The sequence below is a fragment of the Malaclemys terrapin genome, chromosome 23 (assembly GCF_027887155.1).
Source record: "Malaclemys terrapin pileata isolate rMalTer1 chromosome 23, rMalTer1.hap1, whole genome shotgun sequence".
NCBI lineage: Eukaryota > Metazoa > Chordata > Testudines > Emydidae > Malaclemys > Malaclemys terrapin.
This window is the reverse complement of record NC_071527.1, coordinates 9789861-9802546: the sequence shown is the minus strand read 5'-3', so window position 1 is coordinate 9802546 and position 12686 is coordinate 9789861.

Genomic DNA, 12686 nt, shown 5'->3' with positions numbered 1-12686 from the left:
CTTGGTGACATGCCCCTCCTTCCATTTCCTGTGTGTATCCCTTTTGGGTTTTAGATCGCTAAAAAGCTCCTCGTGCAGCCACATTGGCCTCCTGTGGCTCTTCCTCATTTTCCTCTGTGTCAAAATAGCTTGATGCTGAGCCTCAAGTATTACATCTTTTAGGAACTGCCAGCCCCTTTTGACTCCTTGGCTTCCTAATTGGTTTCTCCACAGGACCTTGCCTACTATTTCTCTGGGTTGGTTGAAATTTGCCTTTCTGAAGTCATTTCCTTGTTTTGCTGTTCTCATGTCCTCCTTTCCTTAGGATCTTGAATTCTATCAGATCATGATCAGTCCTCTCACGTTCCCAACCATCTTCACATTCGCAACTAATTCATCCCTCATGGTCAATACCAGATCCAAAATAGATGACCCCCTATGTGACATTATTGACATAAACTATGGCCGTATAGATCATTGTTGCAACCACTGTTATATATTTGCACCTAATCTTGTACAAAGGAGGTCCAGTAAGGTATCTATTACAAGGTTATGATTTGCTGCTTATGATGTTGTCTGTATATGTGTATCATTTTTGTATTTGAAGTTATGAATATGGGCTATGTACTTGTATCTCAAATGTATTTGATTCCAAGTAGCGGGTCTATTATAGACACCAAATCAAGAAGAGGACATAGATGCGGCATTCTACAAGCAACTAATGCATGTAATCTAGTATTAATGGGGGATTTTAACTTCCCTGATATCTGTTGGAAGACTATTACAGCAAAGTGTAATATGTCCTGCAAGTTCCTAGCATTTGTAAGGGACAAGGAAACAACTAGGGTGTAACGATGTTGCCTTTGGTGGGACACTTCTGAGAGCATCAATTCAGAACAAATTGCTTAGAGCAATTAGCTGCTTGTAGAATGCCGCATCTATGTCCTCTTCTTGATTTGGTGTCTATAATAGACCCGCACCATAACACTGTTACTTATTCTTTTCCCTTTTTTTCCTCACCCAGAGACTCTCAGTAGGTCTGCCGCTCGCTTCCTCTTGGACCTCGGAGCAAATATATGCATTCTGGACATACAGCACAATGCCGCCTCCTTTTTTCCCATACCTATTCTTCCGGAACAAGCTATATCCCTCAATGTTGGTACTCCAGTCATGGGAGTTGTCCTACCACGTCTCTGTAATGCTGATTAAATTTTCTTCACATACCATGACTTCCAGTTCATCCTGCTTGTTCCCCATACTCCTTGCATTGGTATACAGGAATCAAACATATGTTGCAGACTGCCTTGTTGCTTTTCTTCTTGCCTCTTTGATGCAGTTGTGCTTTCTAGTCCTTTCTCCAGAATTTATGTCCCTTGCCTTCATTACTCGCATCTGGGCAAATTCCTCTGGGCCTTATCAACCAACTTGCTGGACATGTTCTCAATGCCACAGGCTCTGTCTGGGGCTTCCAGCTTGAGTCCCATACTGCTTCCCTTCATCATCCCAGCATCATCCCTGGTCCCGTTGCTTGGATTTGACCAGCTAATCTGTTGATCCTGGTTTCTTTCTGTTTCCTCCCCTTTCTGGGGGTCAGGGAATGTAGTCTCAGTGGCTAGGGCCATCCATGTCCATCTCTGTGCCAACGGGAGGTTGGAGCAGCCACTGCCCCATACAAGCATAAACCCCCACGGCTCTGCAAAGCTGCAGTTGAAGTTTCTCTTTGAATTATTTACAAATAGGTAAATTGTCTCATTAAATAATTTGCATACCACATCTCCCCCGAAGTGGCACAGAACTTGGCTGTGTAGGAGCAGACGTTTCTCTGAAGAACAAACTCACAAACCTGTTTCCCTCCACCAACCCCAGGTCACTGCCTTGGGACATTCATGTCAGGTTATTATGGGATTCCCTGCTGGAGCCAGGACACTGCATGGGGCATGAGGTCACTTTGTGGATAGAAATGCACGTCCCCAGCTATGTGTTACCAGGGCGTGTAGAGAGACCAGGTGTTTGGGTTGCTTCCCCCTCGGTTCCAAGCACAATCAGGGAGAGCAGAGCCCTGAGAGCCAGCAGCCCCTGGCACCAAGCCATATGGAACTAAAATCATCAGAACTCTGCAGTGTCCAGGGGACTGAGTCTGGGGAGAAGATCGGTGAGAACCAACCCTTCAGCCTTTGAGAGCAACCGTCAGCCAAGGTCTCCAAGGGCTTCATCTGCACCAGAAGGTGCCATGCAGGGTCCCGTTGGTTTAAGTGCTACACACACTTCAAGACCCCAGTCCCGAATAGACTTGGGCAGGGCCTGCAGTGTGAGCAGTCCACTGGTTTCTGTGGATTCCTCACAGGGCATAATGCCCCAGTTTTGTATTGAAAGGTCAGGTCCCAGATTCTCAGCCCAGGTTCAATCACTCTACCTTTTGGTACCAGTTATATTTATAAAAGCAGCAGAGTCCTGTGGCACCTTATAGACTAACAGACGTCTAGGAGCATGAGCTTTCGTGGGTGAATACCCACTTCTTCAGATGCATGTAGTGGAAATTTCCAGAGGCAGGTATAAATATGCAAGCAAGAGTGAGTCAGGCTAGAGATAACGAGGTTAGTTCAATCAGGGAGGATGAGGCCCTCTTCTAGCAGTTGAGGTGTGAACACCAAGGGAAGAGAAACTGCTTTTGTAGTTGGCTAGCCATTCACAGTGTTTGTTTAATCCTGAGCTGATGGTGTCAAATTTGCAGATGAACTGAAGCTCAGCAGTTTCTCTTTGAAGTCTGGTCCTGAAGTTTTTTTGCTGCAGGATGGCTACTTTTAAATCTGCTATTGTGTGTCCAGGGAGGTTGAAGTGTTCTCCTACAGGTTTTTGTATATTGCCATTCCTAATATCTGATTTGTGTCCATTTATCCTTTTACATAGGGACAGTCCAGTTTGGCCGATGTACATAGCAGAGGGGCATTGCTGGCATATGATGGCGTATATTACATTGGTGGACGTGCAAGTGAATGAACCGGTGATGGTGTGGCTGATCTGGTTAGGTCCTGTGATGGTGTCACTGGTGTAGATATGTGGGCAGAGTTGGCATTGAGGTTTGTTGCATGGATTGGTTCCTGAGTTAGAGTTACTATGGTGCAGTGTGTAGTTACTGGTGAGAATATGCTTCAGGTTGGGGGGTTGTCTGTGGGCGAGGACTGGCCTGCCACCCAAGGCCTGTGAAAGTGAGGGATCATTGTCCAGGATGCGTTGTAGATCACTGATGATGCGTTGGAGAGGTTTTAGCTGGGGACTGTATGTGATGGCCAGTGGAGTTCTGTTGGATTCTTTCTTGGGCTTCTCTTGCAGTAGGAGGCTTCTGGGTACATGTCTGCCTCTGTTGATCTGTTTCCTTATTTCCTCATGGGGGTATCGTAGTTTTGAGAATGCTTGGTGAAGATTTTCTAGGTGTTGGTCTCTGTCTGAGGGGTTGGAACAGATACGGTTGTATCTCAGTGCTTGGCTGTAGACAATGGATCGTGTGGTGTGTCCGGGATGGAAGCTGGAGGCATGAAGGTAGGCATAGTGGTCGGTGGGTTTTTGGTATAGGGTGGTGTTAATGTGACCGTCACTTATTTGCACCGTGGTGTCTAGGAAGTGGACCTCCTGTGTAAATTGGTCCAGGCTGAGGTTGATGGTGGGGTGGAAGCTGTTGAAATCATGGTGAAATTTTTCCAGAGTCTCCTTCCCATGGGTCCAGATGATGAAGATGTCATCAATGTAGCGTAGGTAGAGAAGGGGCGTGAGTGGACGAGAGCTGAGGAAGCGTTGTTTTTATTTTCCCCCTTTGTTTTTTTCTCCCCACAAAGCATTTCCCAGCCACATTCATCCCAAGATGCTACCCAGAGACATTCATCCCCAGACATAACCTAGCCACATTCACCCGAGTCGTTACCCAGCCATGATCACCTCCAGATATTACTCAGCCGCGTTAACCCCCAACGTTACCCAGCCACGTTAACCCCTAACGTTACCCAGCCACATTTATCCCCCAGATGTTTCCCAGCAATATTTCCCAATGGAGTTCATCCCCCAAACATGCCCTGCCATGTTCATTCCCAGATATTTCCCAAATGTTCACCTGATCCCCAACAGGAACTGTACACTCTGGGGTCCTGGGGACAGGAGATTCCATTCCCAACTCTGTGACCCCTGATTGAGCCAGGTTTGAGGCCTGATTGTGGAGCCAGCTCATATTACCAGGCACCCACCGCCGCCAGTGCCCACAGTGATGGTCCTTTGGTGGGTTCAGCAAGTTCATGCTCAGACCATGGGCTGCACACTCTGGCTTAATGCAATGGCAGCCGGTGAGGTGCCACTCTATTTAGCTCAATGGAGTGTGTGTGTGTGGGGTGGGGGTGGGGGGTGGTTCTGGGTGGAACACAGCCCAGTGCATTAGTACTGTTGTTTTGGGTCCAGGTTAGTTTCACATACACATTGCAGCTGTTCCCACAGCAGGTTCTGGCTGTGCAGCACATTTGTTGGGGGTGCGACTTCTGCTCATGCCAGCACGGGAAAGCCCTGCACTGCCCCTCTCTCTGCCAGTGCCAGCCCACACTAATCAGCAGCAAAGTTAGTTGCCAAAATCTGATGTTCCCAATGGGAAAAGACGATTAACTCAAGAATCAACAGTCTGATATTTCAGCTTAGTGGAGAAATCCTTATGGCTTCCCACTCTGGGCACATCAGGAGCTCAGTGGCTCATGGAGTTATCAGATTACATACATCAGAATTACAGCCGTTAAGTCTGGGTTTAAAAAGGCTTAGCAATTATACTGCTCTTGGCACTCCCACCCCACCAAGGAAACCAGGGCGCTGGGGAGCTGCTGTTGGGGAGGGGCAGGAACATGATCAATAAATTATCATTGCCAGCAAAGCCACGCTCCTGGCTTCTCCAGGAACAGTCCTTCTCTGGATAAGCCCTCTACAGGCTCATTAGCATTATTGCTTTTGTACTGTGGTAACGCCTAGAGACCCAGCCATGGTCAAGGCCCCGTTGTGCACAATGAGAAGTCAGTCCCTGCCCCGAAAAGTAAACAGGCTAATCACAAAATCACAGAAATGTTGGACTGGAAGGGACCTCAAGAGGTCACCTAGTCCAGTCTCCTGCATTGAGGAAGGGCTAAGTATGATCTAGACCATCCCTGACAGGTGTTTGTCCAACCTGCTCTTAAAAACTGCCCATGACAGAGATTCCACAACCTCCCTAGGTAATTTGTGCCAGTGCTTAACCACCCTGACAGTTAGGAAGTTTTTCCTAATGTCCAAACTAAACCTCCTTTGCTACAATTTAAGCCCATTGCTTCTTGTCCTGTCCTCAGTGGATAAGAAGAAAAATTTATCACCCTCCTCTTTATTACAAACTTTGACATACTTGAATACTGTTATCATGTCACCCTCCCCCACAGTCTTCTCTTCTCCAGATTAAACTAACCCAACTTTTTCAATCGTTCCTCATAGTTCATGTTTTCTAGACCTTGAATCGTTTTTGTTGCTCTCCCCTGGACTGTCTCCAGTTTGTTCACATCTTTCCCGAAGTGGAAACTGGACACAGTACTCCAGCTGAGGCTGTGCCAGTGTTATTATTATTTCTCTTGTCTTGCTTATAATATTCCTGCTAATACAGCCCAGAATGATGTTTACTTTTATTTTTGCAATAGTATTACATTGTTAACTCACATTTAGTTTGTGGTCCCCTATAACCCGCAGATCCTTTGCTTCTTCCTAGGCAGTCATTTCCCAGTTTGTTTTTGTGCAGTACATTATTCCCTCCTATGTATAGGACTTTGCGTTTGTCCTTATTAAATTTCATCCGAGTTATTTCAGACTGTTTCTCCAGTTTCCCAATGGCCTGTGATGAGATGTTAGATGGGGTGGGATCTGAGTTACTACAGAGAATTCTTTCTTGGGTGTCTGGATGGTGAGTCTTGCCCACATGCTCAGGGTTTAGCTGATCGCCATCTTTGGGGTCGGGAAGGAATTTTCCTCCAGGGCAGATTGGCAGAGGCCCTGGGGGTTTTTCATCTTCCTCTGCAGCGTGGGTCACGGGTCACTTGCGGGAGGATTCTCTGCAGCTTGAGGTCTTTAAACCACGATTTGAGGACTTCAATAACTCAGACACAGGTTAGGGGTTTGATACAGGAGTGGGCGGGTGAGATTCTGTGGCCTGCATTGTGCAGGAGATCAATCATAATGGTCCCTTCTGACCTTAAAGTCTATGATTCTATGATTCTATATTGAATGGAACTGGACAGATCCCTATAGGACTCCACTTGATATGGTCTCCCACAGTATTCTTGCCAGCAAGTTAAAGAAGTATGGGCTGGATCAGAGGGCGGCAACCAGGCCGGGCTGAGCGGGGCTGGCAGCCGGGACCCTGGCTGGCAGGAGCCAGTGGACGGAACCCAAGACCGGCAGCAGCTGAGCCACTCACCCACTGCCAGTGTGGGATTCCATCTACCACCTCCGCTGCTGGTCGGGGTTCCGTCCGACGGCCCCTGCCAGCCAGAGTCCCGGCTGCCGGCCCCGCTCAGACTACTGCCAGTCTGGGGTTCCGTCTGCCGGCCCCTGTAAATGTAAAATGTATTACTGGCATGCGAAACCTTAAATTACAGTAAATAAATGAAGACTTGGCACATCACTTCTCAAAGGTTGCCAACCCCTGGGCTGGATGAATGGACTATAAGGTGGATAGAAAGCTGGCTAGATCAGGCTCAACGGGTAGTGATCAATGGCTCCATGTCTAGTTGGCAGCCGGTATCAAGCAGAGTGCCCCAAGGGTCGGTCCTGGGGCCGGTTTTGTTCAATATCTTCATTAATGATCTGGAGGATGGTGTGGATTGCACCCTCAGCAAGCTTGCAGATGACACTAAACCAGGAGGAGTGGTAGATTCGCTGGAGGGTAGGGATAGACTACAGAGGGACCTAGACAAATTAGAGGATTGGGCCAAAAGAAATCTGATGAGGTTCAACAAGGACAAGTGCAGAGTCCTGCACTTAGGACGGAAGAATTCCATGCACTGCTACTGATTAGGGACCGAGCGGCGAGGCAGCAGTTCTGCAGAAAAGGACCTAGGAGTTACAGTGGACAAGAAGCTGGATATGAGTCAACAGTGTGCTCTTGTTGCCAAGAAGGCTAATGGCATGTTGGGCAGATCGAGGGACATGATAATTTCCCTCTATTCAGCATTGGTGAGGCCTCATCTGGAGTACTGTGTCCAGTTTTGGGCCCCCCCACTACAAGAAGGATGTGGAAAAATTGGAAAGAGTCCATCGGAGGGCAACAAAAATTATTGGGGGGCTGGAGCACCTGACTTATGAGGAGAGGCTGAGGGAACTGTGATTGTTTAGTCTGCAGAAGAGAAGAATGAGGGGGGATTTGGTAGCTGCTTTCAACTACCTGAAGAGGGGTTCCAAAGAGGGTGGATCTAGACTGTTCTCAGTGGTAGCAGATGACAGAACAAGGAGTAATGGTCTCAAGTTGCAGTGGGGGAGGTTTAGGACAAACTTTTTCACCTGGAGTGTGGTGAAGCACTGGAATGGGTTACCTAGGGAGGTGGTGGAATCTCCTTCCATAGAGGTTTTTAAGGTCAGGCAGGGGTCTCCGCATGCTGCCCCTGCCCGTAGCCACTGCCCCCACAGCTCCCACTGGTCGCAGTTCCAGGCCAATGGGAGCTGCAGACTCGTCACTCAGGGTGGGGGCTGCATGCAAAGACCCCCCCTGCCCTTCTAGAGGCCGCAGTGAGATTGTGGCCGTTTCTGGGAGTGGCGCAGAGCCAGGGCAGGCAAGGAGCCTGCCTTAGCTCTGCTGCGCCGCCAGACTTTTAGCACCTAAAATCTCCGTTTGGCTTCAGTAGCTTCTGGGAAATAGAGGGAGGGGAGGAGTTGAGGGAGGGAGGGAGGGAGAGGAGTTGAGCAGCGGGGCCCACGGACCCCCTGGAGTACCTTCGGGGACCCCCTTTGAGAAACGCTGATCTAGAGTATAGTTCCTTAGTTTGCTTATGAGAAGGTCATGTGAGACTGTATCAAAAGCTTTATTAACGTTAAGATATGTCACATCTACTACTTCCCCCCATCCACAAGGCATATTATCCTGTCAGTGAAGGATATTAGGTTGGTATGACATGATTTGTTCTTGACCTTATTATCTTCTGGCTGCTTACAAGTTGATTGTTTGATTATTTGCTCCATTATCTTTCGAAGTTAAACTGACTAGTCCATAATTCCCTGGATTGTCCTTATTCCCCTTTTTATAGATAGGCACTATATTTGCTCTTCTCCAGTCCTCGGATACCTCTCCCATCCTCCGTGAGTTCTTAAAGATAATTGCTAATGGCTCAAAGATCTCTTCAGCCAGTATTCTAAGATGGCTGACTAGAAGACATCGCACTTATCTAAGGCCATGTCTACACTACAAACTTTTGGTGATGTGAATTACATCAACGTGCAGCCGCCACAGTTATTATATTGCTGGTGCGTGTGCGTACTTGGATCCTTGCATCAACGCTGCTCCTACTCAGCAGCGTTTGTTCCCATGCACAGTGTGGTGCACCCTGGGTAGGTATCCCAGTGTGCAACCCTCCACCATCCAGTGCACTGTCTTTTTTGGAAGTTTTGGCAAAGCATGCTGGGGCAGAAATGAATCACTCAGGGGTGACTGGGACTGTGGGGTCAAATTTCCATCATGCACCTTTCTCCACCCCATAATGCCATCTCTGACCAAAGCATGAAGCCTGCACGGCTCTGCAATATTGTCATGAATGTTGCAAGCACAGGATGAATAATCTTCGGGAATTTGCAGAGCCTGTGGAACATAGTGAGAACCAATTCAAGATTGTTGGTGGCATCTGGGGGCCTGTTAGGAATTGTGGGGTGCTTGGTGCACATCTATGGATATAACACTGACAGTGCACCTCTGAATTTTGTGGTGCTTGCTGTATATTTATGATTGTCACAGAGTGCTTGTGTCACTGATCCTATGAGTTGTGAGGCAGTGTGCAATAACAACTACGTGGGTGCTTTCACTATCGCCAGGCATTCTGCAGAGTATATTGGGAACCAATAAAGAAGAGTTATTTTCCAAACAGCAGAGTTTTACTGAGTAACAAAAACACTGCAAAAAAATTCTGTGCAAGTTAAACACAAATTCATTAAAACCTTAAGAAACGTATGGAACGGAGCTTAGAGAAGGGGAAGGAACATTCATGTCCATTGTAGCTACACATGCAGCAGCCGTGGCTCTTGCATGTCGGTGTATGTGAAACTGTGATTGTCCTGACTGTCCTGCGGTGTGGAGTCATCGGGGTAGGGATGCAGTCCCTGAAGCCATGTGGAGTGTTGAGGGTGAGGGCGGGGGGGAGGGGAAGGGAGGTGCTGTAATGGAGTTCTCCGTGGACTGCAAACGGGGGTGAGCCCAGAACTATTGAACCTGCAGCTCCACAAGAATCTGCAGCATCTGTGTTTGCTGCCGCGGAAGCCCCCATTGGGTCCTCGTGTGTCTCGTTCTCCAACTCCTGGGCCTTTCTTCTGCCTTTTTCCTTCTGCCTATAGTCTGCAGTGTTTATCCTCCAGGCCCTGTGCTCACGGTCTGATGCAGTGCTGGCTTGCAGGATCTCGGTGAACATGTCATCCCAAGTCCTCTTCTTTCGCCTGCTTACCTGGCTCAGGCATTCCACGGGTTGAAGGGGAAACCCGCCAGGCTGCAACCACAGCACCAGCAGCTAAAACCCATGGAGGTACTAGCACTGTCAGTATCGTCACAACAGAAAGCAAAAGTTCAGATTCAAAACTCCCCCATTCCGTTGCTCCCCTGAAGTTTTAAACAAGATCTGCTTATTGACACTTCTGCTTCAGAGAGCTTGTTCCCGGTGCCACACACAAGCACCAACCGTAGGGCGTGTGGCCTGCCAGGGGCAAGGGAAAAGAGGAGGGAATTGCTGGGTTGCATGGAACTCTGAGTATAGGGCAGTGGGACTGAATCCTGGCACCATGTTCCACAGGCGGAGGTGATTTTAGCTGATGTCTCATTCCTGAGGGTAACAAAGGCACAGAGAGCACAGCTGCTGCTGGCGTCCTGAAGCCACTCAGGTCCCTATGCTGCTAGCCTGGGCACTGCCATGGTGCCAGCTGACGTTATCACCGACTGACATGGGAAAATGTCCTACTGCGGAGGAAGAAATAAAGCTGCCATCCCTGGAAACTTTCAGGAGAGGATTGCAGAGTATTTCCATGGAAGCTTCATCAAGATCTCCAGGAGGATTCACAGGACATCCCTGTGCACATAGACAAGCTGCTCCACATGGCCCCCTCCCATCTAACTCTTCAGGGGAATGAAAAGCCGATAACAACTCTACCTCTCTTTGTTGTACCACTACCGCAGTTAGTACATCAATGCAACTGGATCTCTGTGTCCAGCTAAGTCGGGGGAGCCATCACTGCCATGGGAAATACATGCACACACTTACCCAAGGTTCCTTCCCTGTACTCCACCGACAGGACTGGCTGGACTGCGGTAGAGTCTGAAACAGGTCCCGGCTCGTAGCACAGGTGGACCCCCTGGTCTCATGTCCCCCTGCCTCCTCCTCCTTGTCATCCTTGCTGTGACTCAGGCTCCTCGGAGGTATCCATGCTGCTGTGGGGCACAGGGGATGGTTGGGTTTTTTTTCACACCCCTGACAGAGAAAGTTGCAGCGCTGTAAAGTGGCAGTATAGACAAGCCCTAAGACTGAACTGGGGGAAAGAACTGGACCCAGGCTGGAAAGGCGTCGGGCTTGTGAAGAAGATTATTAGAACCACATTTAGCCCTGGTCTACACTACGAGTTTAGGTCGAATTTAGCAGCGTTAGATCAATTTAACCCTGCACCCGTCCACACGACGAAGCCATTTTGGGCGACTTAAAGGGCTCTTAACATCGATTTCTGTACTCCTCCCCGACGAGGGGATTAGCACTGACATCAAATTTGGGGTAGTGTGGACGCAATTCGACGGTATTGGCCTCCAGGAGCTATCCCAGAGTGCTCCATTGTGACCGCTCTGGACAACACTTTGAACTCAGATGCACTAGCCAGGTACACAGGAAAAGCCCCGGGAACTTTTGAATTTCATTTCCTGTTTGGCCAGCGTGGCGAACTCAGCAGGACTCAGCAGCACAGGTGACCATGCAGTCCCCCGCAGAATGTTTCTACGCTCCCCCTATCATCTCCGTTCCTGAGGTTATCACAGATTAGAAGGCAAAAAAAATGCACTTGCGATGACATGTTTTCCGAGCTCATGCAGTCCTCCTGCACTGATAGGGCACAGCGTAATGCATGGAGGCATTCAGTGGCAGAGGCCAGGAAAGAATTGCTGTGTTTGCATATGTTCCATTCTATATGCATCCGAAGAAGTGGGCTGTAGTCCACGAAAGCTTATGCTCTAATAAATTTGTTAGTCTCTAAGGTGCCACAAGTACTCCTGTTCTTCTTTTTGCGGATACAGACTAACACGGCTGTTACTCTGAAACTTGTGTTTGCTTAATGGCAAAAGTATCATGCCTCGCTAGTGATCCTGCCTGAGCCAGGTCACTGTGTCACATGGACTCCGCGCTGTGTCAGCCTTGGGCGGGGGCATGACCGCTTTGTGAGCAGGAAGGCCATAGATATAGACATTGCATTCGGTAGCTTCTGTGACTAGAGAAAACATTCCTGTGCATTCGGCAAAGGCTGTGGCAAAAAAAGAGAAGTCCTGTAGTGTAGTGGTGATCATGTTCACCTAACACATGAAATGTCCCCAGTTTGAAATCGGGCATAAACAGGTCACTGTTCCTTTTTCTGACTCCCCTCCTGCATTTTTAGTCTTAGAACAGACTGCGCTGTGAAATTTTACTTTGAATTATATCAATTATGAGTTAAATAATATGGAATCTCTCTCTGAGTTATGGTACTGGGTGCCTTACCCTTTCAGCTGCTCTGATAAAATAACATTTTTGTTAGGGGTGGGAGGAAATTTTCATGAAGCCTTCTATAGGGACTAAATGCTATCTAGGACTCTGAAATAATCTTAACATAGCCCATAGAGTGCAATCCTTCGTTCTGGATTTGTCATTCCAGAACTGCTCCTTACTACTGTCCAGGCTTCATGAGCCATGGAAGCAAGGGACAGGCTGGGGTAGGTGTGACTGCGTGATAATGCCGGCTGGGAGAGCAGCCTGAGGCAGAAGCCTCCAACTCGCATGATATTCCAGTCAGGACTGAATCTCCATGAGATGAAACTTAAAGAAGAGAATGACCTGGAGTCACTCCCATTCGGTGTTCTAAGAGGAGGATAGCCATGTCTGTCCAGGCACCCCTGATTGCCCTCACCGAGGTCTGCCAGCTGAGCGGGGCTGAGCAGGACCCCGGCTGGCAGAAGCCAACGGATGGAGCTGCTCAGCCCACTGCCTGGGGTTTCGATCATCCAGGCTGGCAGGGGGCTGAGTGGGTCTGGTGGATGGGACTCCGGAAAAAAGGCGCGAAATGATTGTCTGCCGTTGCTTTCACAGAAGGAGGGAGGGAGGGAGAGGGGCCTGACAACATGTACCCAAAACCACCCGCGACAAAGTTTTTGCCCCATCAGGCACTGGGAGCTTAACCCAGAATTCCAATGGCCAGCAGAGACTGCAGGAACTGTGGGATGGCTACCCACAGTGCATCACTCTGTATGTCAATGC